This window comes from Sceloporus undulatus, chromosome 3, assembly GCF_019175285.1.
Source record: "Sceloporus undulatus isolate JIND9_A2432 ecotype Alabama chromosome 3, SceUnd_v1.1, whole genome shotgun sequence".
Taxonomy (NCBI): domain Eukaryota; kingdom Metazoa; phylum Chordata; class Lepidosauria; order Squamata; family Phrynosomatidae; genus Sceloporus; species Sceloporus undulatus.
This window is the reverse complement of record NC_056524.1, coordinates 185,372,334-185,399,834: the sequence shown is the minus strand read 5'-3', so window position 1 is coordinate 185,399,834 and position 27,501 is coordinate 185,372,334. Positions and strand designations below refer to the sequence as shown.

The 27,501-nt window shown below is 40.2% G+C and overlaps 1 protein-coding gene and 1 pseudogene across 21 annotated transcripts in view; one reads left to right on the top strand and one right to left on the bottom strand.

The window, feature by feature from the left end:
* The window catches only part of JAKMIP3 (Janus kinase and microtubule interacting protein 3), a 170,286-nt gene that overhangs the window by 42,332 nt on the left and 100,453 nt on the right, over positions 1–27,501 (top strand). The gene's annotated exons all lie outside the window — the stretch shown is intronic.
* LOC121927410 lies at positions 4,523–4,656 on the bottom strand (annotated as a pseudogene).

Below are 27,501 nucleotides of genomic sequence, written 5' to 3'. Positions count from 1 at the left end.
TCTCTTTGTGCTCTATAAAGATTGCAATGCATTTTATTTCATTTTATTTTTAAGTGAAGGCTGGGCAGGGCATATTAGTGTACAGATGTCTTTGGTTCTAAAGGTAATCCCTTTGGAAATAGGCAGCTAATAGTTCTATGCCAGGATATTTCTATGCGGTACTGTGCATGGTGTTTTTTCTGTTTGATTTTGGATGCAATTTCCACAGTTCATGTCAGGTTTATTCCCAGGGAAGGGAGCATAGGATTGCAACTTGATCTGTTGTATACGAGATGTTCTTTTTATCTCTGGATGAGCCTGTCTGTCTCTTGGCAGTTTAGGCCACAGTGCTATACATACAAATAGCCTAGAAGGAGTACATCACATCGAATTCAGGGAGGAGTGATTTCCAAGTAGACATGCATAGGATTGTGCTGCTAGTTCAACTACCATACAGATGAACTGTGTTGTGTTCAGAACAGCTGGGATGTCTGCTAATAGGAAAATCTGCCTAGGAGGCAAATGCATAGGATAAGTAATTAGGAGAGATGTTTAGAAAATGCTCTGCTAATCTGCTTTCAAGACCTCTTCAAAGAAGGAGCTGTTTGGGGGTGAGGTGGGAAAGAAATCTCACAACAGTGTATGTGCAATTGTTTGCTTTTACAGAATGAATAATTATTATAGATTTGAATAGATGAACCTATCCAGACTGTCTACAATTGCACACACACTATTGGCATGTGTGTGTTCAAGAGGGAGAGAGATAGGGCTTGAAGAACCCAAAAATCTGGACAGTGAAAACAGATGGGGAAGAAAAAAGTCCATGCCTTCTCTGGGATTGCCCTGTCCAATCCACTTGGTGGGGGAGGGATTCCCAGTTGCAGGAGCTAGTTTAGCTGAGAGGCTCAGGGCCTTCAATGGATTATTGTAACTAACTTGCAGAGTTATTTTTAAAAAATGCAAACTGCATCAGTTTATGTGTCTCTGTATATGTACGCATGAAATAATCAATGGTGCCAAAATAGGTACAGAAAGGGTATGTAGGATTTTGCCCCCCCCCCCACCTAACAACTTGAGAATGAGATCAGGATGAGACAATATTCACCCGCCCTGTTAGCTAGGATCCTGTTAATTATCAACCTTTCCCCTGATGAAACAACTTGCTTTTTTTTTAATGCACTAATGTACAAAGCCAGATGTAAGATCACATCTACTTTGGTGTTCATTTGCAATTAAAATCCTATGAACACTATTTCTAAAGTTGTGGTGAGGAAACACAATGCAAATAAGAATTCATCTAAAATGCTGTGCCACTCTGTGGTGGCGCAGTGGTTAAATGCCTGTACTGCAGCCACTCACTCACAACCATAAGGTTGCGAGTTCAATACTGTACTAGCAGAAGTGCTCAAGCTTGACTCAGACTTGCATCCTTCCGAGGAGGTCGCTAAAATGAGTACCCAGATTGTTGGGGGCAATTAGCTTACAATTTGTAAACCACTTAGGGAGTGCTTAAGTGCACTGATAAGCGGTATAGAAATGTACTTGCTATTGTTATAATGAAATTTTAAGAAAAGGGCAGGGGGGGGGGGGAGAGCAGTGTTCTGTCCTGATTTGACCAGTACAGGATGTTTGTTTAAAAGTTAAAGAAATCAAATAAGATATCTACCCAATCACACTGTGTAACCAAGAAGGTGTAAGAATTTAGCCCCCTATCCTGACCGAATAATAATTGATACCTAAACAATGTTTGTAAATACTCTTCAAAAATAACATTTATGTGGCCATTTCATTACTTTGAGCAAGGAATGTCCCTACTGGAATAATTATTTATGAGCGTACTAGAGCATTAAGATCATCCAGAGAAGTACTTCTCTGTGTCCCGCCACACTCTCAGGCTTGTTTGGTGGGAACAACAGTAAGAGGCTTCCTGATGGCTGCTTCCAGACTCTGGAACTCCTTCCCTAGAGAGGCCAAAATAACCCTGTCCTTGCTGTCCTTTCAGCACCAAGATTTTTTTTTTGTCCTGTTAGGAATTTTAAATGGATGTCAATGGTACATTTGCATGTTTTTAAAATACATTTTAATATTTTAATGCTTAATGTTTTTTAACTTCTCAAATTGCTTTGTTTTTTAAAAATTTATATTTATACTTTTTAATTCTTTTGTATGGTTTTTAAATTGTACTGTCTTAATTTTGAGTCCCTATTCTGGGGCAAAAGTGAGATATAATTAAATCATCATCATCATACAGCACATGTGGAGCGAGGGAGTTAACCTCAGTGAGATTCCCCACTCCTGCTTTATATAATCTGGTTTGGAGATTCATGTGGGTTTCTTGCTTAAGTACCTAGCCTTCAAAACTGCTAAGGTGGTTCTGTAATGAAAGTTCCTGTCTGACGGGGTTTTCAGTTGCTCCTAGTTTGCTTCTTTCATGTGTTTTTCCACACATCTGCTACCGTACAGTTTGCCTGTTTGGGTAGTTGATAAAGTGATGGGCCTCTCACTGTCTCAAATGTCCACCTGCAAGGTTTTCTTCCAGTGGGTCAGCTGTGCTGCCTGGCATAGGTAATCAAATGTCACAATAAAGGAACAATGGCTTTTTTTTTGTTATCAATGGACTTAATTTCAATATGGAGATAATCTGCGGCAGGATAATAATTTTTGTTAGTTTATCTAAGAAGCTGGTTGTTAGCAGCTTACTGTTAGCTATTTGGGAGCCACACAGAAGCAATAATAGAATCATAGAATTATAGAGATGGAAGAGACTGCAAGGTCCAACCCCCTGCCATGCAGGAAATCTAAATCAAAGCATCCCTGACAGATGGCCATCCAGCCTCTGTTTAAAGACCTCTAAGGAAGGGGACTCCACTACACTCCGAGGGAATTTGTTCCACTGTCAAACTGCCCTTACTGTCAGGAAGTTTCTCCGAATGTTGAGGTGGAATCTCTTTTCCTGGAGCTTGCATCCATTGCTCTGGTCCTAGTCTCTGGAGCAGCTGAAAACAAGCTTGCTCCCTCCTCAATGTGACATCCCTTCAAGTATTTAAACAGGGCTATCATATCACCTCTTAACCTTCTCTTCTCCAGGCTAAACATCCCCAGCTCCTAAGTCGATCCTCATAGGACATGGTTTCCAGACCCTTCATCATTTTAGTCGTCCTTCTTTGGACATGCTCCAGTTCTTCAACATCCTTTTTGAATTGTGGTGCCCAGGACTGGACACAATATTCCAGGTGGGGCCTGACCAGAGCAGATTAGAGTGGCAGTATTACTTCCCTTGATCTAGACACTATACTTCTATTGATGCAGCCTAAAATCGCATTGGCCTTGTTAGCTGCCACATCACACTGTTGACTCATGTTCAATTTGTGGTCTACTTGGACTCCCAGATCCCTTTCATACGGAGAAGTCTCTCGTTCAGCCAGGTGTCACCCATCCTATATCTGTGCATTTCATTTTTTCGCCCTAAGTGCAGTACCTTACATTTCTTCCTGTTGAAATTCATTTTGTTAGCTTTGGCCCAGTTTTCTAGACTGTTCAGGTCATTTTGAATTTTGTTCCTGTCTTCTGGGGTATTAGCTACTCCTCCTAATTTGGTGTCATCTGCAAATTTGATAAGTATGCCCCCAATTCTTTCATCCAAGTTATTGATAAAGATGTTGAATAGCACTGGGCCCAGGACAGAGCCCTGTGGGACCCCACTGGTCACTTCTCTCCAGGATGAAAAAGAGCCATTGTTGAGCACCCTTTGGGTTCGGCCAGTCAACCAGTTACAAATCTATGTAATAGTTACATTGTCTAGCCCACATTTCATTAGCTTGTTTGCAAGAATGTCATGGGGAACCCTGTCAAAAGCCTTACTGAAATCAAGATATACTATATCCAGTAGTTCTCAAACTGAGGGGCAGGACCCTTGGGGGGGGCACTCTTGCTCAAGAGGTACTTGGAGGCCCTGATCCCCCCTCCTCTTCCCTCACTTCCCAAATCTATTCTGTCTTGAAGGAGAAGAGAAAAGCAAGGAGGGGACTTGGACCCTCTGCCTGATGGGGTAGGAAAAGGAATGCTGATTCTTATAAGATGTTAGAATATGAATATACAGTCGGCCCTTCTTATACACAGATTTTTTATACATGGATTCAAACATCCACGGTTTGAAAATGTTCCAAAAAAGTATAAATTTCAAATATCAAACCTTGATTTTTCATTTTTTATAAGGGACACCATTTTGCTATGTCATTACAGTGGACCTTTGTTATACGCTGGGTTTTGGTTCCAAGATCCTCCGTGGATAACAAAATCCGTGTATATTCAAGTCCCATTAAATATAATGACATAGCAAAATGGTGTCCCTTATAAAAAATGGAAAATTAAGGTCTGATATTTGAAGTTTATACTTTTAAAGAACATTTTCAAACTGTGGATGCTTGAATCCGTGTATAAAATATCTGTGTATAAGAAGGGCTGACAGTATATTTAATGGGACTTGAGCATGCACGGTTTTTGCTATACACGGGGGATCTTGGAACCAAACCCCAGCATATAACAAGGGTCCACTGTACATGAATGTGTGAATGAAAATATGCACACTAAACAAACAAAATATTTTTATTCATACTACATTAGGTGGAGGGGTATAACATCCTACACTTGATCTTAGCCAAAAGGCCGAGAAGCGATGTACCATCTGATGTAGATGTAAAGGGGGTCACAAGGCTAAAAATTCTGGGAACCACTGTTATAAATCATCCTAATCTCCTACTAATATATAAAAAAAATAATTTTGGGAAGTAATGCACTTTTTCCTTTTAATCATTTATTTTCCCTAGAACACTTTTGCTACAATTCAACCTGATTAGCTTTAGTGGGTGAATGATACCATGGTGTATGCATATCTACATCAGAGGAATTGTTCAGAGTGAACACAGGCATATTATTACAGTGGTGAAAATGGGTAGAATTCAGATTACTGGTGATGCATATACAAATTCAGGCTGAAAATTCAGAAGGTATATTTTTTATAAGGGATGTGGTCCTACCATTGAGCAAAAGGAAACAACTCAATCAGATAGCAAACATTGGGGACAGTAGTTCTGAGCACCAGACTTCCAAGTTGTTCTTATCTGTTTGAAGCCGGAGCTTTATGTAACATACAACCTCTTCAGGTTCTAAACTAACCCGCTCTCTTTGGTGTCACAAATGGAAGAGTTTCATCACATGGAAATCATAGCTGAATCACAACCTGGAAATTAAAATTAGAGTGCAGTTTTATAGGTGCTTAACGCCCTAGCTAGTTGTTTCAAGTTGTTCTTTTTTGAAAATTGCTTCTCCTCTGATTGGAATGGTAGCAGAAGAGCAACACACTTTCATCCCATCACACAATCTGCATTTCATTTGTGTTCTTGTGTTTCCTTTCTTGCAACTGAAATATGACAGTACCATTTACATCACCCTGCCTGTCCCACCTCCTGCTCCTTGACTGGTGTTTCTTGAAAAGAAGCTATAATTATGCAATTGTGCAATTATATAACAACACTATTATGGAACCACCCCCACTCCCCACCTATTCAGGAAATAAACTCACATCACACCACTGTCAAAAGCAATCTTTCTATGCCTTTTCCTGAGAACCAACACTTGTCTGGTTCTGCTATTGCATATTATTTGTGTATTGTGTATTTATGTATATTTTGTATATTACTGCTTAAACCTCCGTATATTTACACTTTATTTACCCCTTACATTTTCCTGAACTCTGTGGTTCCTCTGGGCATTAATCCTATATAGGATTACATCCTATTTAGTGAGCCAGCATGGTGGAGTAGCCTGAATTCTTGAGACCACATTAGTAGATTATTTCAAGAAGGAAAAGTATCAATTTCCAAACAACCAAGCAATGGTGCAGCACATTACAGCACTGTGAGAGCTATGATGTCATGTAGTAAGCTCCAGGCAAAAATGGGATTTACCCAGTGCAGTTGCATTATAACAGTGTCATATCATAAGCTCCATAGTCACTCACCAGGCTGGCAATAAATCCCACTGAATGTAATAGGACCATCTGAGTGGATACGTATAAGCATGGTATGGCAAACGTGCTTATGTGAACACTGATTCCCACAAAATAATAGGACTTAAGTCAAAGAAAGTAAAAACATGAATGTCAAATATACTTTTACTTGTGGATAAAAGGGAGCCTCCCTGAAATGCACATGCCCTGTCAGTATGGTTTTCTGGTGTAATCGCAGTATATGCGTTAGATTGTAATCTTAAACAACAACAAGGACTGGGGTAGAAAGTGAGATGGGGGCATATCTCCCATGTTATGTACAAAGCCAGAAAGCCTAGTAGTCTCTGGCAACCTGTGTTTGGCACTGTACTAGAGATGAATGGATTCTGTTGAACTCAGTAGAACTCTATTGTAAATCATGGTTAGGATTATGCCATTAACCTATCTGCTTTAGTCGCTGTTAATATGGATATGTGAATAGTTTAAATTGTTTTTACTCTGTATTCATGATTGTCAGGGAAGGCCGCAGTTCTGTGTGCAGTTACCTCAGAGTCACTTTGATTGAACTTTGAGTAACATGGAATAATTTTGTCTCAGTAGACAGGCATAGGTGGAGCAATTAACATGAAACAGGTTTCATTAAACTCAATCGGGTTAACCATGCTCAGATTTCATGTTTGACTGAGCCATCTAATGAAGTTTCATGGACTTAAATGAAGTTAGTTAACTACTTGCAGATTATAAAAATACTACTCTTTAAATCTGGTTTATAGAGGGATAACATTAAATGGTTCTTGTTTTTATTGCTTATAGTGGAAGATCTAGCATTTATAAATAATAATAAATAAAATCTTTATTTCTATCCCGCCCTTCCAAGAAGATCAGGGCGGCTTACAACAGTGCAACAGGTGCACACAAATACAAAGTTAAAAGCACATAAACATCAATATACAAAATAAAAACAGCAATAAAAGCCCCATAGCCCGTCCTCATGGCCACGGAAGAGGAGGGGAGGCCCACAGGATCTTAATCGGGGAATGCCTGCTTAAATAGGAAGGTCTTGAGATCCTTCCTAAATTGGGCCAGGGTAGTAGATGAGCGGAGCTCGGTGGGCAGCGTGTTCCAAAGGGCTGGGGCAGCTGTAGAAAAGGCCCTTCTAGAAGTAGAAGCTAACCTAGCCCCAGGCACCTTCAGCAATTGCTGCCCAGATGTTCTGAGGGTGCGAGGCGGATTGTATGGGGAGAGGCGGTCCTTTAGGTATCCTGGGCCCAAGCCATTTAGGGCTTTGTAGGTAATAACCAACGCCTTATATTGAGCTCGGAAGCGGATGGGCAGCCAGTGAAGGTCTTTAAGTACAGGTGTTATGTGGCTGGTCCTGGATACGCCAGTGACCAGCCGGGCTGCCATATTCTGTACCATTTGAAGCTTCCGAGTTTGGTATAAGGGTTGCCCCATGTAGAGTACATTGCAGAAGTCCAGTCTCGAAGTTACCAGAGCGTGTACCACAGTTTCTAGGTCCCTCCGGTCCAGGTATGGGCGCAGCTGGCGAATCAGCCGGAGCTGATAACAAGTGCTCTTGACCGTCGCATTCACCTGAGCAGTCAGATGAAGCGACGAATCAAGAAGCACCCCCAAACTGCGCACGGAGTCCTTCACAGGGAGCGTGACCCCGTTCAGGACAGGTGGAACCACCGCCATTCCCGGACCGGGGGAACCTATCACTAGTACCTCCGTTTTCTCTGGATTCAGTTTGAGTCGGTTTTTCCTCATCCAGCCCATTACTGACTCCAGACAGGCCACGAGAGGAGAGACGCCATCCCCGGTCACTGCATCAGTCGGAGACATAGAGAAAATAATCTGGGTGTCATCAGCGTACTGATAACCCCGCGCCCCATGTCTCCGGATGATCTCTCCCAGCGGTTTCATGTAAATGTTAAATAGCATGGGAGACAGAATGGCTCCTTGAGGGACCCCAGTTTTAAGGGCCCGCTCGCTGGAGCACACGTCTCCCAGCTGCACCATTTATCACTTTTAATCGCACATGAAATAATTGAGTAACACCTTCCTTGATACCTTAATGAATGAGATTGAAATTGTCTCTAACAAGGATTAATTGGATTACTTTTTATTAGGTAACATGGTGATCTGGTCCATAAAGTGAAATTCAGGGGATTTCTTTATTAATTACCTCTGTGCACATTAAGATGCTTGAGATGAAATCAGGATATGGTTTCTCCTGGGCTGCCATCAGCATATAGTTGACAAGAGATGGCCAGGCTTGTTTTTCATTAGGCTCTGAGCATGTTGCTTCCTGTTTCCTAATGCATTACTTCCTACTTAGAGATCTGGGCACAATTTGTCATTTGGCTAATGGTTAATAATATATAAGATAGAAATGGTTCTGGTCATTGGACAGTTTTGCAGCATTGATGGATAAGATTTGCCTGGAACTGTAGAGACAAGATATTTCTCTTTTCCTTCCTCTGTGTTTGTTGAACACACTGTTCTTTGATAAAAATTTTGCTATGATTGCTCACATATTTACATAGACAACATAAGCAATGTTCAGAAGCAACAGTGAAGAGTTTATGCAGCCTTTGAAGTAAATTGGCACAGTGAAAATTGCTGGAGGAGTCTTTCCATCTCAAGTGCAGTTCAGTGGTCATAAAGATGGCTCACATTTATATATAATTTCTACAGGTTCAATAGTAACATCCAATTTAGAATAGTTAATGTTTATAACCATTGGTATAATGAATCATTGTCCTGTTAACAGACTATTTTACAGAACCAGTAAGAGAGTAAATTTGGGGCTTTCAGATCTTAGTTTGTTCAAACACATGGTGCCCAGAACATTTACTACGGAAACACACCGTAGGATGAGTGAAGTGTGGCCTGTGACATATAATAATGTCCTATTTAGGAGAAAAGGGCAAAAAGAATCCTGTTCAGTCAAACCAGATATCCATTTCATTCAGCATTCTGCTTCCAATAGTAACCATCTAGTGCCCATTAGGAAGCTCACAATTAGGGCAGTGGAAGCTAGGGCCCGTTACAAACGGGCAGGAAAGTACGCGGAGAGCGCGTACTAGGGTTAGAAAGGGGCGGTGCTTCCGCACCCTCCTAACCCTAGTGCGCACTCTGCTCGCACAAAATGGTGGCAGCCATTCCACACGGCCACTGGCATGAGGACGTCACGACTGCGCCGCCTCTATACGGGGCGGCGTGGACGTGACATCCTCGCTCCGCGCCCGGGAGCTTAGTGCGCCCTTAGCGCGGAGCAGGAAGGAGCTCCGTTTCGGAGCTCTTTCCTGGTTTGGTCCGCTGGGCGCAGTCTTCACACGGCTGTGCCCAGTGGACCAAAGGAGAAAGGAGAAGCACCGCCCCTTTCTAACCCTAGTACGCGCTCTCCACGTACTTTCCTGCCCGTTTGTAACGGGCCCTAGCTTCCATTGCCCTAATTGTGAGCTTCCGAATGGGCACTAGATGGTTACTATTGGAAGCAGAATGCTGAATGAAATGGATATCTGGTTTGACTGAACAGGATTCTTTTTGCCCTTTTCTCCTAAATAGGACATTATTTTATGTCACTTTTTTTAATAAGAGCTGTTCATCCTTAATGGCATGGTCAATGAATAATGCATGACATTGGAGGGCAACTAGCAAAAAAAAAAGTGTTTTGGTGACCCTAACTTCATAAAAGATGAGTCATCTAAAATTAGATCAGAGATATTTTGTTTCTCAATGAGATTTAAAACGATGGACTTCATAGGTTTGCCTGCTATCTAGTAAGAATGAAAATTACCTTGACTAGGTCATTGGTGACAGTGTAACTGAGCTACATGTTTCACTTCAACAATCCTTCATTTATGCTTTGTAGACAGAGAAAGCCTTTATGTCAAACTACACAGAGCATTTCTTTTTCTCTTTCCCAATCATTTTTCCCGTCTCTCCCCCTTTTGCTTCAAGACCTTTTTTTTTTCTGGGTGCTGTCTTATAAATGCTTTCTTACTTTTAACAATGTCAGCTCTACCTCTACAAGAGTTGTCATTCTGTACCATGTAATGGGGAAGGTTGGGTTGAGGGGAGGAGGGAATCATTTCTTTTTTCTTTTTCTTTTCCGACTGTTTATACGAATGAATAAGCACATATTAAGATGTCTGATGAGACAGAGACATCTTTGCCAAATTCAAAAGCCATTTTTTAAAAAAAGAAAAGAAAAAGAAATGCAGCTCTTTAACTATGGTTATACTGTATATCTGTAACGAGAGCCAGTGTGGTGTAATGGTTTGAACACTGGACTACGATTCTGGAGACCAGGGTTCAAATCCCTACTTGGCCAGGGAAATCCACAGTATGTCCTTGGCCAAACTACTCTCTCTAGGCCTCAGAAGAAGACAAAAGCAACCCCGCCCTGAACAAATCCTCCCAAGAAAACTTTGTGATAGGTTTACTTTAGGCTTACCATAAGTTGGAAATGACTTGACACCACACAGTGACAACAACAATTCATATAACAAAAATAAGAAGTATAATGATGGGGATAGATTATGTGAGCGCACACATGCACACACACACACACACACAGCATCATAGGTAGAACACCTCAGTAATTAAAATTACTTGGAGTACTGACATGTCTATAATTGAACAATTTATCTGAAATTAAAAAATATGAGAGGGTGGATTCAGGCAATATCATTCTTAAAATTTAGGGGCCATGCACTGCCTCATCTAAAATAGGGGAAGGAGTGAATCACATCAAAGCCACTTTTCAAGGTTTCATTGATCCCAGCACCCCCATTCTGAGGGTCTTCAATTTTTTTGAGAACAACATTTTATGGGCTAAAATGTCCTCCTCGCTGATCCCAGGGGTGTGGTTGGGAGAATTTTGTCCCTCTTGGCCCATTGTAGATATAAGAGAGGCCTTTTTAAAAGAAAAAAAATAGGAAGTGGACCAAGACGAAACAGGGGAACAAAGATGTATCTAAATGTGGACCCCTCCCAGAATTAAAACAACAACAACAAACCAAAAAACCAATTGGGTGCTTGAAAGGCCAATGAAGCCCCCAAGTGCTGGTATTTGCCTACCTCTGAACCAAAAAGGGTTTAATGCAAGGGAAATGGTATTCTGGCCAACAGGTTTAATCAGTCCCATAGAGGTTCTCTATCTGACCCATGGAGGTCCTTTTGCAAGCCCCGTCTTCCTCATAGACCTCTTCCTCAAGCCCTTCCCCTGAGAGGTAACCTGGAAGAAGCACCCACTGTCTTCAGTTACTGACTGGAAACAGCATGGTTGCTTTTCCTCATTTCTTTTTTCCTCTTACTTTGCAATGTGGGGAAGAGTGTGATGAGTGAAGCCAACTGCATTCTCAGACAGTGTTTTCCAGTATTGTTTAATCCAGTGATTCCCAAACTTTGGTCCTCCAGGCATTTTATACTTCAGCTACCAGTAATCCTCATTGCCAGTCAAGCTCACTGGAGCTTCTGGGAGTCCAAAAAACCCATGTAGAACCAGTTTGGGACCCACTGGTTGAATCCAGAACAGCACTTTGTTGGTCCCTTTTGCAATACAAAAATCTTGCTTTCAGGGCGTGGTACGCTTTGAATTTAACATGCAAGCTGAAGTCATGCCTTCACTGGGGACACTTCTTTATGCCCAGTGTCTGCTGGGGGAGGAAGTGACTAGTACGAGGACAATGGCATGTTTTATGATTGACGGCAGGCTCTCGGTTACACTGTAGGCATATGACTTTCTATCTGTATGAGTTTTCCAATTGGCATTAACCCAGACAATTGAGGAACAGACTGCAGGGAGAGCAACTGCCTTTTCGTCCCAGATTGCACACTCAAGCTCTGTATACATAGAATTATTCAGGACTCCTTTCAGACTTCACAATTATACCTTTATGATTCTACTTTAACTGGAAAGGCAACATCCAATGGAATCTTGGGGATTGTAGCTTGGTGAGGAGCTAGAGGAGTTCTCTGACTGGGAATTCCAAATGTCCTCCCCATAAACTGCAAATCCCCAAATTCTATAGAATGGAACCATGGCAGTTAAAATGGAACTCAGTGCTATAACTACATATCAGAAAGGGCCTTTGGTCTATGCAGTGGGGAACAGGGACAGGATCTGATCAGTGTTCTTCTTGCCTTTCTTCCTCTCTCATGAATTCCCAGCCCCACCCCCCATATGTGTGTGTGTGTGTGTGCATGCATATATGTACATGCATGTGTTTTGCCCTCTACTCCCTGTTGCCAGTTGATGGGCTGTTGTGTGCAGTCAACTTATGGTGAGCCTATGGTGAACCTATCATGGGGTTTTCTTGACAAGATGTGCTCAGATGAGATATGCCATTTCCTTCCCCTAAGGCTGAGAGCATGTGATTCGCCCAAGGTCACCCAGTGGGTTTCATGGCTGAGCTGGGAATTGAAACAAGCAAACAGTAATGCCTCCTCCCAGTATTTTATACCTAGCTCTGTGTATGGGAAGAATGCATTTGAGCAATGCATACAGTTTCCTGCCTTGAATCCCAGGCTGGAAGAAAGGCAGGATATAAATCAAATTAATAAATAAAGTAAGAACAGACATGCACTTATTTGGGGGAAAAATATGTACAAAAGGGGACAGATTTTATGCTGTAAAAAAAAGAAAAAGAGAGAACAATATTTGGGCTGAATGTGGTTGTAGGGAAGGGATAGCGTCTGCTAGGGTTACCAAAACAAAAACTAGAGGGGCTTCTGAATTTTAAATAGATGTATAGAGGAAGGCATTTCAGCAGGTGCTACTTGTCATGCAACCAGGTAACAAGCAACACCTTCTGAGAAATCCCTCTTTCACACAACTATTAACACAATAGATGTGGACTTTATAGATGTACACACCCCTTTTCTTAAATGGTGGTGATATAACTCACCAATTCTGCCTATCTGTTACTGCCTCATCCACTTGACTGAAATGTACTCTAAATTTGACACTTCTCCCTCCAGTTTATCACACTGTAGAGTAAAATTATGTACACCATGGTTATACATGAGCAAAGCACTTTGCTTGAGTGTGCTCAGGCCTAAGATATTTAATACTGATTGATGGATCTCCTGTTATCTTTTTTGTGTAAATTGATGCTGCATCCTTTTGGTTGATAAGTGGCCTCCCTTGAGTGTTATAAATGGGTAGAATTAGTGTGCCTGGTGGCAACCAGACATACAAGTGCAACATGTCATTTTAATTGGAAGTGGTTGGGCACTTAAGAAGATATAGAGGCTAGCCTCTTCATAGTTTTAAGAAAATAACCAAGTTGCTGCAACACTCTTTATAGGAACAGTTTGTTTCTTGCTTGTTGTCATTGTTAACTGGCCTCGAGTCAATTCCAACTCATAGTCACCCAGTAGATAAGACATCTCCAAGACTCCCCATCCTCCCTGCTCTGCTTAGGTCCTGCAAATTCAAGCCCATGACTTCTCTGACTGAGTCTATCCATCTGGCATACAGTCTTCCTCAATTTCTACTACCCTGCTAATGCACCTTTCCCAGCATTATTGTCTTTTCTGGTGAACCATGCCTTTTCATGATGTGGCCAAAGCCAATATTTGATCATCTTGGCTTCTAAAGAAATCTAAGGCCTGATCTGTTCAAGGACTGATTTGGGTGTCTTTTTGGCTCTCCACAGTATCCTCAGCACTCTTCTCTAGCATCACACCTCTAATGAGTTTGTTTTCTTCATATCTGTTTTTGTCACTGTTCACTTCAGCTCTCATATCCATATATGGTGATGAGGAATACAATGGCTTGGATGATGCTAACTTTAGTGCTCAGTTGTATATCTTTACTCTTTAGGATCTTTTCTAGTTCTTTCATTGCTTCATTTCTTATTCTTAGTCTTCTTCATTCTTGCTACACTTTGCCTTCTTGCTACACTTTGCATAATACCTATTTTGACTTTTCTTGAGGAGGGTTTGGGGATTCTGTTTAATGTGTTTGTTGTTGTTTTTGCTGCTGCTGTTTCTCCTCTTCCTCCTCTTCGGTTAGTATTAGTTTTGGCAAAAAGTATGAGCCTGTGGATTGCCAAGTAGCAAAGTCAGGGTCAAGGAGGGCAGGAGCTGGGTCAGCTTTAAATGGAGGCTGTGCTGATGAAGATCAAAGCTCAGGTACATGCCTCAATACCAAAGAAGCCTTACTGAGTGCCAGAGTCATATGTCTACCTGTAATTTGGTGAGTTTGAGTACCACAACCTTTCCCACTCTAGGCTTCTGGGTTGTTGTTGTTGTTGTTATGTGTCTCCAAGTCATTTTTGACTTATGGCAACTCTAGGCAAACCTATCTATGGTTTTCTTGGCAAGTTTCTTCAGAGGTAAATTTGTCATTTCCATTCTCTCAAACTGAGAGAGTGTGACTTGCCCAAGAACACCCAGTGAGTTTTTATGCTCAAGCAGTGAGTCAAAGCCTGGTCTCCGGGTTTCCTAGTCCAACACTCAAACCACTACACCACACTGGTTCTTTATGCAGCCTTCTTGTACCTCACCTCTGCCTCAAACTCTGCTGTCAAAATGATCCAAATCTTTGCCCTGTCCACAGAACATTCCTATTTTCATCCATTTTAGTGCCATCATCCATTTACCAGCTTCCCTAAGTAGTTTTCCATATCTTATTAACTTTCCCACTCTTCTAATCAGGTATCTGTCCAATACTTGAATAGTCCTCAGCTGTCTGAAGTTCTTTTACAGTCAGCCCTTCTTATACACGGATTCAAACATCCACGGTTTGAAAAAAAAAGTATAAATTTCAAATATTAAACCTTGATTTTCTATTTTTTATAAGGGACACCATTTTGTTATGTCGTTATATTTAATGAGACTTGAGCATCCACAGATTTTGTTATCCACAGGGGATCTTAGAACCAAACCCCAGCATATGAAAAGGGCCCACTGTACTTCATTGTCTGTCTTCACCTCTTCTCTTTTTCTGCCTCCTATGCATGGAACTGTCTCCCAGAAAATCCTGTATGACACTTCAAATCCCTCCTCAGAAACAGCCATTTCCAGTGGACCTTTAGGCATCACCTTTTAATCTTCTCATCTCACTATGACTTTACCCTGTCAAAGTTCATTGGGGCAGGGATAGGACCTGGTTTGCTTAGAAAAAGAACCTATTAATATATAAACAGTAATTCACAGGTTTGAGCGTTGAACTACAACTCTGGAGACCACGGTTTGATTCCCTGCTTGACCATGAAACCCACTGTGTGACCTTGGGCAAGTGACATGTTCTCAGCCTCAGGAAAGGCAGTGGTAAACCTCCTCTGAACAAATTTTGCCCAAAAAACAAACAAACAAACAAAAAAACCCATGATAGAGTTGCCATAAAGTTGGAAATGACTTGAAGAGACTCAACACAGACAAACAATATTCTGGTTTAGGACCTGTCATTCCACATTCCTGAGTGGCCATCATTTATGTGCTGTTCTCTCTGGTGAAGTCTTCTAGATTTTAGCTACAGGATGGTATGAAATTGAGGTTTTATGACATATAACATTATAAAATCCTTCTCTTAAGAAAACATAGACATTCAGATTATTGAAAAGCTGTAGATGGTGTTTTGACTATATGTTACCATGTATTTTCTGGGATCCAGCTGTGTTTTCTTATTCAACAGAAAAGAAATTACTTCATTGACAAGTTCAGGAGTAATTTCTGCTTAGTCTTGATTTGCTTAAAATAAATTCACAGACATCTTTAATATTTTCAACATTGATTACAGTAATTAGAGGAGTGTAGAACTAACATAAAATGGTTGACTCTTGGGAAAATTTGATGTCATCAGATGATGTTAAATGGAGAGAGAGATGAGCATTTAGATGGAAGCTGCCCAAATAATCTTGTATAAGAAAAGAGTACAAGGTATAATTTTTATTCTATAAACAAACAAACAAACAAACATAATGCACTCTAATGTTTGCTCTGTTTGGCCTATGTGTTGCAGTGCGTCAACAGTGTGAAAAAAGGCCTGATGTTTTGTACCAAAATTAGAATATTCTAATGGCAGAGAAAGTGATGGTTATAGCATTAACAATGGTTAGACTCGGGAAAGGAGTGAGATTGGGATCATACATGAGCAAGGTCATCCCTGTTATTGAGTAGAATAAGGTGGTTGCCTCAGTTGGCAGCTGGTGGGTGGTGGTGGTGGTGAAGTAATGGTATGACAGGTTAGTATGCCATTGGGCATATTTGTACCTGCCAACCTTCAAACTAGTCTGACACTCCTAGATTCAGTAACGGATGCTTTCCCTCATGAGTGTTAAAATAAGATTCAGCTGCCCTGTGTACACTACAGAATTATAGCATGATTAATCCACTTTTAACTATCATGGTTCCATTCTATGAACCATGGATTGGCAGTTTAGGGTTGAGTAGTTAGAATTGTCTCCCATAGAGCTCCACTGCCCAGTGGCATCCCTAAGGTAGGTGTCACCTGATGCGGTAACTCATGGTGTCACCACCACACCTGTTTCACATCATACAGAATCTTTAGCAATGCTTTTTTGCACTAAATCATAATATCCATATACCACTGAGTGTAATGCTAATACTTGTGACATAAACAACTAGCAAAATTAAAATTATACCTTCAAATTACAATATCATATGTACAACCTAAATATGTTTACATATGTATAGTGAAGGTTTGGTTAAAATGGTATGTTTTTAAAGAAAATTTTAAAACAACAAAATTTTTAAAATTTCAACATTTTTTTAAAAAATTAAAATTTTGACATTTGAAATTCGAATTTTAAAAAATTGTAGGGCCTCTCCTTTTTTCTTCCACTGATCTTCACCCCATTCTCACAATCTTTTAAAGCATTTTAAAGGGAAGCAGATGAATGCCACAGCCTATTTCTGTCAAAAAGTTGGTGTATATCTTTTGTATATACAGTACCTTATATACATAGGTAATTTTATACCTAATATTTTAAATAAATTTCTGAATGAAACAATTATACGCTGAACAGAATATACAGAAAACAAAAGTATCACTAACTCAGTCACTCATATGGACCATTTTGGATTTTGGACCATTTAAGAGTTCAGAATTCTGGATAAGAGGTACTCAACTTGTATTGTGTATTGTGTATAGTGCATTGTGTGTCTGGAGAGTATATCCTTAAACCACAGTCTTCCACATTTACCCCACAGCAAACTACTTGGCTTACGTGGGACTACCCTAATGTCATTGATTAAGCATACACAGAGAAGTAAATGATTCAGCTATAATTTACAAAGCTATACATATTCTGTATCTATTTCATTTTGTGCTTTAAAATGGTTGGTTGGTTGCACAATGTATTATTGGAACTATCGTCAAAAGCACATTAACTTGACTCATTTGCTGTTTTCTTTATAAAACTTCAGGGACCTCTGTTGGTTTACAAGAAAATATACAGCCTAATTATATATATTTTCCTCTGAAAATTGCATGTTTGCCAATTTGTAATAAAAAATACACTAAACCAATACTGGCCTGTGTAATTCAGACTACCCATTCTCCATCCAAAGTACTAGTACGTTTTAATAACATATACTATCTAAATGTGCATAATGTACTTAGCAAATATGCAGAATGCACTGTCGCCTGGTAATTGCTAATTATACTTTGTTAAAGGTTACAATAATTGGCTATCATGACTGACAGGCTAATGGAAAACAAAGTGCTAAAGTGACAAACTAGATAATTCCACAGATGCATAGAGGTTTGCAGCTAACCCTTAACTTTCATAATAGGTATCCGGTAGAAATTAGGGATGGAAAGAATATTTTAAAATATTTTGGAAATGGTTGGAAAATGTGTCTTTCAAGTGTCAAGAAACCTTAATGAGAAGAATACTGGACTGATGAAAATTTTTGCAAGTTTGGGATTTATTTTTCACAAAATTTACATGTGGTTGCTTTTGCAGAAACAGCTTTTTCTGGACAGAAAATAATATTTCTGCATATATTTTTTTCTGCACAGAAAATGCTGAGTCCTCTGCAAAACAATAATGTGTGAATTTTTTGCAGAATAAACCCCAAATTTTCAAATGGGCTTCAAAAATTGCGTGAATTTCAAAACCTTTCTGAAGGGGGAAGAAAGTTGCTAAAATTACTTACTGTTTCTTTCCCAAAATAGGTTACTGAAGAATTACATCGCTAGTAGAAATTCACAAACTGAGTACTAGACATGCCGAGCTTTGAAGAGTACTCAAATTACAAAGACAGGGAGCTCCTCTTTTGCCTTCCTTAGGTACTATTTCTAGAAGATTTGCTAAAACTGGAAGGAGGAGAATAGAGCCTGAAAAGTCCACTATATATTCCCCCCCCCATAATTTCAATACTAATTTTGCAAAGTTTGAAGTATTGAACCACACTAACATCGCTATCTTTGATTAACTACTCCCTTTAAAAGTAATGTAGCAAAGAAAAAGTTACATCGTGAATATAATAAGTAAAAGTTTCTAGTTACTTTTAAAAGTTAATTTTAATATGCATTTTGAGGAGCCTTTTGACAGGAGATTGTCAAATTTGAGCCCTTTCTCTTCTCAAATCGAAATCCTCCTAAGGCTAAGCCCTTTTCTCTGAACATCCCAATGCACCTTGAAGTATACTTTTGTGTACTGAGTGTAAAGTTTTGTGCTTTGTAACATATTCAGCTGAATGCAGTTACAAAGCACTTGAGATTGGGAATCCTGCCTTACCAGGGTTCCCAATATGAGGAGATCAATGATTCCAGTAAATATGGTGGCAAAGCCCTTTGCAGACTTTTACATGCAATGCACATAGCTCTTTGATGCTGCTAGGTATGTGGAGACATTCAGGGAGAAAGGATTTTGTGGATGCTCACATTGGCACCATCCATTTAGCCCTATACATGTTCAGATGAACTCCTGTACAGGATTATATTATTTAACATTTCACAGACTGAAAAGGGAACATGCTTGTAATACACAAATTCTCATTTCAGGTGAACCTATCATGCAGTTTTCTTGTCAGATTTATTCAGAGGAGGTTTACCATTGCCTTTCCCAGAGGCTAAGCAGGGAATTGAACTCTGGTCTCCAGAATTGTAGTCCAACACTCAAGCCACTACATCACACTGGCTCTCAATGCTTGTTTTACACTTCTTTAAAAGTCAAGCAGTAATTTGCTCCAAGATTTCATCAAAATACAGCCCAACAGCTGTAGTGGTGCCACTAGGATCGATGTCACACAGTGCAGTAACTCATAGTATCACCGCCCCCCGCCATTGACCTCCTCCCATTTCATACCATACAGAATACTTAGTAATGCTTTTTTGAACTAATGTTACTAGTGAATTGTACAGTAATTCCCATATACCATTGAATGTAATGCTAATAGTTGTAAAATAAACAACTAGGAAAATTAAAACTATACCTTCAAATTACAATATCATAGGCACAATCTTAAATGTTCTTACATATACATAGTGAAGATTTGGTTAAAATGTAATGTTTTTAAAGAAAATTTAAAAAGAACATTTTTTAAAAAAATCATTTTTTTTAATTTAAAGTTTTGAAATTTGAAGTTTTAGTTTTTAAAAAATTATGGGACCTCTCCTTTCTCCTCCCACTGAGCTTCACCCATTCCCACCATCTCCTGAAGCATTGTAAAGGGTAGCAGATGAATGCCACAGCCCATTTCTGCCAAAAGGTAGGTGTTTGAAGAGCAGTGGTGTCACCTTCGCTTATGGTGTCACATGGTGTGGTCCACACACCACTAGTGATGGCACTACATAGCTGTGGTATGTATAGTAGAAATCTATTAAACTGGATAGTGATAATTCATTCATGCACACACATTTACCTAGATGTGTACTGGAGGCACGACACATTCATTCCACTAGGAGTGGTTTTAAGGAGGGCAGGAAGCTGCATTCTGAATAAAGCAAAAACTCTTAACAGTTCACACTAAGGCAAAAATAGAGCAAGTGGTTCCATAGATGAGAGAAATTAGGTATATTTGGATCATACAATCATCTCTATTTTACCAAGAATCGCAGTCCATTAGCATTAGCATTTCAATTGAATTCTGGATAGGTAATGGCATTTCAAAATGAATCAATACAGATGGCTCTTGCTTTTTGATGATCCTCTCTTTAGACAGTAACTTAGAACTACTTGTCTCCTCCATTCTGCCCATCCCACACTTTAAAAACCTCAACCATTCAAAAATGTCCTCACAGAAAAGGAAGTGGATCATTGTTGTGAATGTTGTGCAGCCATATTTTAAAGCTTTTTACCTTATTTTGCCCAATCCATCCATCCCTCACTCTTCTTCTTCCCCTGACCCATGCATTCTAACCATGCACTGGTTTCTGCCTCATCACCACCCTGGTTGTCTTAAAGACTACATTTTGATAATTTCTGGTTTTAACAGTGCTGTGGTCCCTAACCTGTCAAATAAGTGAGAGATGCCTGGACATGGATTAATCTCTTTCTCCCTCTGTCCTGCTCCTTCCCACCCACCCACTTTTCCTGTGCCCATACGTACATAATAGGAATTCCCCTGTAGGTAACTTCTGTCGTTCTACAAATATGAAATGAAGTGCAGGGCTTATTTCAAAATAATAGCCCTGCTAATATGAGAAAAATAGGGAGCATCACTCCTTGAGAAGGGTTATTAATCAGCATGTTCAGCACATGCGGAAGCCATTGTTTTTTATTAGTTGACAGCACATTCTTTACTACTCAGAAATAAGTATGAGTGAAGGCTTAAAGACGCCAGTTCTGGTGATCGGAAGATCAGAAGGTTGGAAATTCGAGGCCTGAGTGCTGCATGATGCGGCGAACTCCTGTCACTAGTCCCAGCTTTTGCCAGCCTAGCAGTTCGAAAGCATGCAAATGCAAGTAGATAGATAGGTACCACTTCTCAGTGGGAAGGTAACAGCATTTGATGCAGTCATGAGCAGTCCTCGGACAAAGCAGTTCTCGGACAAAGCTGGCTTTTCGGCTTAGAAACAGAGATGAGCACCGCCGCCTGCAGTCGGTTATGACTAGACATTCATGTCAAGGGACTAACTTTACCTTTACCTTTACTCTCAAGTAAACATGAATTGGATTGCAGATTGTGTGATTTATTAGTTGCTGTGATTTCAAGGAAATGTTCAGAAACATTTTCACTTCTCACAAGTACTTTTAAAAGAGTTGCCTTGCTGAGCCCTATTCATATTCTATGTTTATATTTATAGTTGTATTTTGTGTTTTATAACTTGAAAACTCACATTGTATAAAATCAGCAATCACAGATTTAAAGCCTGATGCAGATAGAGCTTTCCCCTTAACTTGAGCTCCATCAAAAGACACTGTTTCTTCCACTTCTATTCTTGTCTCCTTCCCTGTGCCACACCTCTCACAAACTTTACTAGGTATCAGCTCGGCTGATGTATGACAGCTTCCTGATGTCAAAGTCCATTAATCAAATGTGTATTGATTTTTCACTCGGCTGGAGCCGGATAAATCTAATTTAGAATTCAAATGCTGACAGAGCTGCAGAGTAATTTTTAAGAGAGATATATGCAGTAGAAAGGCACATGACAGCATTTCATTCTTGGCAGAATATGATCCAGAATACCTTATGTAACGAAATCTGATTTTCTTCAGATGATAACACCATTTTCTGACTTTAAAATCAAAAAAGAGATTTCAGGTCGTAGAGAATTGGACAAAGAGTGCAATCCCCATATTCGCATCCCCACTTTTTCCAACAAGCTGAGGCTATCAGTGTTATCCTCACTATATCCTTGTGTGATAGATTAAGCCAAGAGATAGCAATCTACACCAGGCCTACCCACTGCACATCACAGCTGAATGTGAATTTGAAGTCAAGTTTCCAACTCTTTCCTCACCTTTTCCAGATCTTGGTTACTATTTGCACTAGGGGCATGTTTAAGATCTGGATGAATCAAGAACCATATCGAGCTGATTCAGATCCAAATCAAAACACTCCTGAATACTCCTTTACAGTTTGGACTCAGAAGGAGAACACAGAAATCCAGACAGTGGGGCAAAGAAGGTAGGTAAAAAAAAGTTTAAAAGTTAAAACACAATTAAATGTGTTATATTAACACAGTGATACTTTAAGTCAATATAAAATCATTTAAAATCATTATAAGAACAATTAAAAAAACTAGGCAACACACCCACCCCATTAAAGATCTTTCCATATATTCACCAAATTCCATAGCTTAGGAGCAGCTACGATGAAGGCTTTAACCTGTGACCTCTCCAAATGTGTCTGTGAAGATGGTGGAACTGGAATTTTAAATCCCAGTAAGGCTCATATGGGGAGATACAGGCTTTCAGATAGTCTGGACCCAAGATGTAGAGGGATTTATAGGTCATGTCAGGCACTTGGATTTGTGCCCACAAATGAACCACTTCAGTGTCCATAACTGTATGCTCTGCACCTACCACAAATCCCTTTCCTATTATTTTTTCTTTGACCTTGGTGACAGAAAACAAATGTAGCTTATATTTTATTCCTCATAACATTCTGAGCCTATTCATCTGATATTTTACTGTGTTTTCCCTCAGAGACACCTCTAGGACCTATGCCATTTCCATATAAATTTCCACAAATTCTCTCCTCCCAAATGTAAACATCACTTTTCCATTTTTTTAAAAAAAAGGTTCACATATCCTTCTGATATTTTCCAGGTTTCTTAACTGGGGTCACCTCTATCCCATTGTCATAACAATTGGCCATAAAAAGTATGACAAAAAGAGGCAAGTATGTCCCTATTGGAAATCTTTGAGCTGAAAGGATGCTGTTACACAAACCACCTAACACATCTCCTGAAACCTGGTAGAGTCAGAAGTTTTTCTAATTCTGTCACTACACACATACACACACATATATGATTGTTCTTTTTTTTTTTTTAAATTGCATTTAAAGGTACAACTCCATTCTGAACCTATTTTTATGAAATTTAGCAGTTACAGTGCCTTTCTAGTTCTACTGTATCTCCAGATTTTACCCTGTCCTGATAAATAGAAATGTTATAGTCATTTGTTGATTTCCAGTTAATTAGGATGTACAGGGATGTGGATTTGTAATGCAACTGATATTTGAATTCAGATGCAGTTCAACATGGATAGGCTCCAAATCAGTCGGAACTGAATCAGGCTGCTATCTCAATTTGTTTATCACAGTCTAAAACGAAATCTTTTGGTCAGTGCACACCCTGAATTTACACCTTGGAATCACACATATTGAAAGATAAGTATACAGTACCAGACTTTGCCTGACATACCTGGGGCCCATTCAAAATGCAAAATTATAGTGCTATTATTCCACTTAACTGGCCTAGTTCTTTCCTAAGGAATTTCGGAACTGGCAGTTAAAGATAGGCATCTAAAATTCTCAGCCAGAAAGCTCTAATGCATCACCAAATTACAAACTCTGGGATTTCAGAGGAAACAATGGCAGTTAAAGTGGAATATATTTTGTAATGTAATGGGCCCCTGGAATTAATTTAGACTGAGATGTTCATTGATTCCTGCCTCCTGTTGCATAAAAAGCGGCCGCGTGGCTGGACAGGCAGGCCGCTTTGCCTCTAGAAAGTGGCGACAAAACTACAAGCCCCAGAGTCCTCTGGGGCTTGCCCTGGCCCCTTATTGGTGCGCGGGGCGGAAGGGGAGTTGCTTCCGCCCCGCGACGCTCTGGGGCCAGGCTCTATGATCTGGGAGTTCTGGTCCTCCAGGGCAGCTCATTGGTCAGTTGCCCTGGAGGAGGAGTCTCCCGGATCGGGTGACCTGGGGCGGAGCTGGGGCCTATATAAGGCCGTGCTGCCGGCTCCGGCCCTCAGTTGGCGCTTGGCTCCGAGCGGTTCGGAGGCAAGTAGGAAGGGAGGAGGCAACGGAGTGCTTCTCCCACCCACCCACCGCTTGGTTTGTGGGTTTTCGTCACAACTTTGAGTTGGCAGCATAGGCCAGGATCTGCACGGTGTGGTACCAGGGCTACGGAGCTCTGGTTTGGGAGTCAGTCGGGACCCAGGGGCGAATAGGGCAGGCGTATGGCCATTGCGGGGGCCATAACGCGAGACGCCTCCCGGTGACTAGAGGCTTAGCGAATATGTGAATGCATGGCAGAGTTGCGGTCAAGTGGTGTTCCTTAGCCCCTAGGTCATCCCAATGCCTGGTGGGGATCAGGCTTTTGCTAATCAGACAAACATGGGGTTGTTTGATTTCGCAGATCCTGATCTCATGCTTTGTGCCAACCCTACCAATTGTTTTGCTATTAATAAAGTTGTGGCCTTTCCTCCAGCTTGGTCTCCTGTGGTTATTTGGCGGCAGCATCTGAGGCAACACCCTTTACTTAACAACCTCTTCTATATTATTTAATTCATCAATTGAAAGCTGAGAATGTTTTTGGGGAAAGGAAATAAAAATCTGTCATACTGCTCAGAGCTGTTCTGATACACACACACACGTACAGAATATGCTATAATAGTATAAGTGTGGATCAGGAGGGTGTGTGTAAGTGTGTGTGAAAATGGGCAAATAGAATACATCTCCCACTGCAAGGTTATTCTTCCATTTTGTTCTCTGTTTTGAATGTATTACCCAGAGAGAGAATACTATTGTCATTTAGTGGGATTATTCTATAAACACTAAAATGGGGTTGTAGCACAACTTGACTGATTTGCCCCAAAGGGATTGATCTCCATTTATAAGTCTGGTTGCGGGGGGGATTTGACTCAAGGTAATGATAATGCATTATTCATGCACCATCTTTAACACCATGCAATTGGCATTATCATATATGTAATGTACATTCCCTATCACTGATAAGCTTTCTGCTTTACTTAAATAGCCTACGGGGTGCTAAGGATGGCTGCCTAGGCACCCTTTCTTGCATGACTGATTATTATTTCTGTAAAGTAAAATGGAAATTAAGATAATAGGGGAAGGAAATTGCACTACTAATGGATGACCTTTGAAGATCTCTCTAGTGTTCAGCTATGTGTAAGCACTAGGACAGCTCTGTCCATTAAAAAAAAAACCTTAGTAAAAGTCTTCCTATCCTTGATTGATTGTGATACCTCACTGTAAGAACAAAGCTGTGTGATCCAGAACCCTCCACAGAAATAACACTTCTGCTACAGACTGTAAGCAGATGGAGCCCTGTGAGTAATGATGCCAAAGGCCCTCCTCCACTCCCATTGCCTATAGCAAAAGTTCCTCTGTCTTTCCATGTGGAGACTTGCTCAGTCCCAGCTCCATATGTCTGTGCTGAAAACAGTTTCACTGTTGTTTTCCTGATGATTCAGACAAACCCCCAGCTACATAAATAGTTCAGTGTTTGCTTTGTGTGTCAAATATTCCAGGTTCAATCCTTATCTTTAGGTAACACAGGAAAAACTCCTGTTGAAACCCTGGTGAGCTGCTGACAGTCAGTTTTAACAGTACGGTGTTAGATGATCCAGGTAAAAAGTAGCCTCACATATATTACAGCTGTCCTGATTTGGCAGGGACAGTTATGATTAATCCTCTGCCATCCCACTTTTTCAATTGCTTTTAAAGCAGCTTCTTCTTTGTCCTCAGCTTACTTCAGTTGCTCCAGACTGAGTTCAAAGTGCAAAAGTAGCTGTACTCAAATAAGTCATGAAGGCGAGTCAGGAAGGGGCAGAATCTTGCCCTTCCTAGTAGGTTCAGGTAAAAGCAAACTGCTGTAGCCTTTCCTCACTTGTCTGATCTTCCTCATTGATAAACTTTGCCATCTCTGGCTACACTCTGATGTTGCTTGGCCATACATGTCCCAGTTTTCTTCTGTAAAATACTGGAAGGTATGGCATCACATATTCTTATAGTGGATTGAATCCCGAGGTCTACTCTCTAGGCACTGTCACTGGTAAAAAGAGATCTACATCTAGTGTTATTTGTATTTGAAAATCTCTTCTGGAATTGTGCTTATAGAGAGGTGACTGCAGGAAGAACAGTAAAAACAAAAATTGGTAAATCTGTGCTGTCAGTGGAATCATCTGCTGAATCACAATCCTTTCTTTGAATAGAAAAAGCCCTTACATTCCTTGGATTAAAAGTCTGATTCCAAACCATTGTTTTTTTTTTTTTTTTTTTTATTCTCTCCTTCCTGGAGATCAAGGTATTTTAGTGGAGCTTCCTTCCAAGCAAATGTTTTGAGCCATAGTTTTAAGAGAGACTTCCATCCTTCCTTATGACAAGTTCTGTGTAAAATGAAAGTGTGTGTGCCTTTTCACTCGCATATGCTAGACCCATAAACAGTGTAAGCAGGTCCACTTTCTATGCCTTAGGAACACTATTTAAATATGTGCATGAACAGAAAGATGCAGGCAATGTATTTCTTCAGAAGTAAGATTCATTGGGTTTAGACCTAAAGTGTGAGAACGTATGCTGACCACAGCTTCTAAAACTCACAAGGCTGCAAAAGAAAGAAGACACTTTGAAAAGTAGGGAATTTCTCTCTTGACACTGCCATATGTATTTTTCTTTAATACATCCAATGTCTGCTGAAGCAAATTGAGTTCATTTTGTTTGAAATGGATAATTATGTGTTTTAGGTGAAGTAATGAAGGCTCTGATTTTATGCCCTGCCCCCTGCAAAAAATGCTGTGGATGTAACATCTCCTCTTGGTATAAGCAAGACATTTCTGCAGTTGTATCATGGCAAGTCCCTTTCGTGTGATACTAGGGAGCAATCTCCTTTTAATACTGGCACATGTCCACCAGTGCTCAGATGGCCCTGATTAATCATCTATGAGCACAGATATGCACAAGCAAACACCACCCTCTTTCTTCACATATAACAAAGCTGAGGCTTAAAGGAGAGAAAACACAATGATGTAAAACAAACAAACACCAACTCTTTCATAGATTCCAACAATGCATTTCACTGTATATAAACATTATATGCCTATGTTCAGAAAGCTGCCTGCAGAATAATGTCACTTTCCTCTTCCTTTCTTTCTCTGCTTATTCTTGTTATCCGAGGGAGAGAGCACCAGACACTTCTGAAAATCAGGTCACATGTTTTGTTGCAATTTTTTGAGGGCAGGGTGAGCATCTAAACTGATTTAATTTGATCTTTATTTTTAAAAAATCTCATCTTGCCTTCCTGAATTTGGCAATCTGGCAGTTGTAGTGAGAACTGTACTGTACTGTATATACTCATGTATAAGTCTAGAAATTTTAGTCAAAAAATTACCCCAAAAACCTGAGTCTACTTAGTACTGTACTTTAGCTCTTATAAAAAAAGGAACCATTCCTTGGTGAACAGCAAGAGTATAATCTGTCACGGAAGCACTGACCCCCCTCTACTCTCTCATCTGTCTGAGCACAAACAATTAAGCCTGTTGGAATTTTATAAATTCTTTGGCATTGTTTTCCTTTGCGTCATCCTTTAGGTGCATTTTACATGCTTTAGGTCCAGTGTTGCATGCCCTTAGGTTTTACCCTCAAGTTATCTATGGGTCATATCAAAATCCA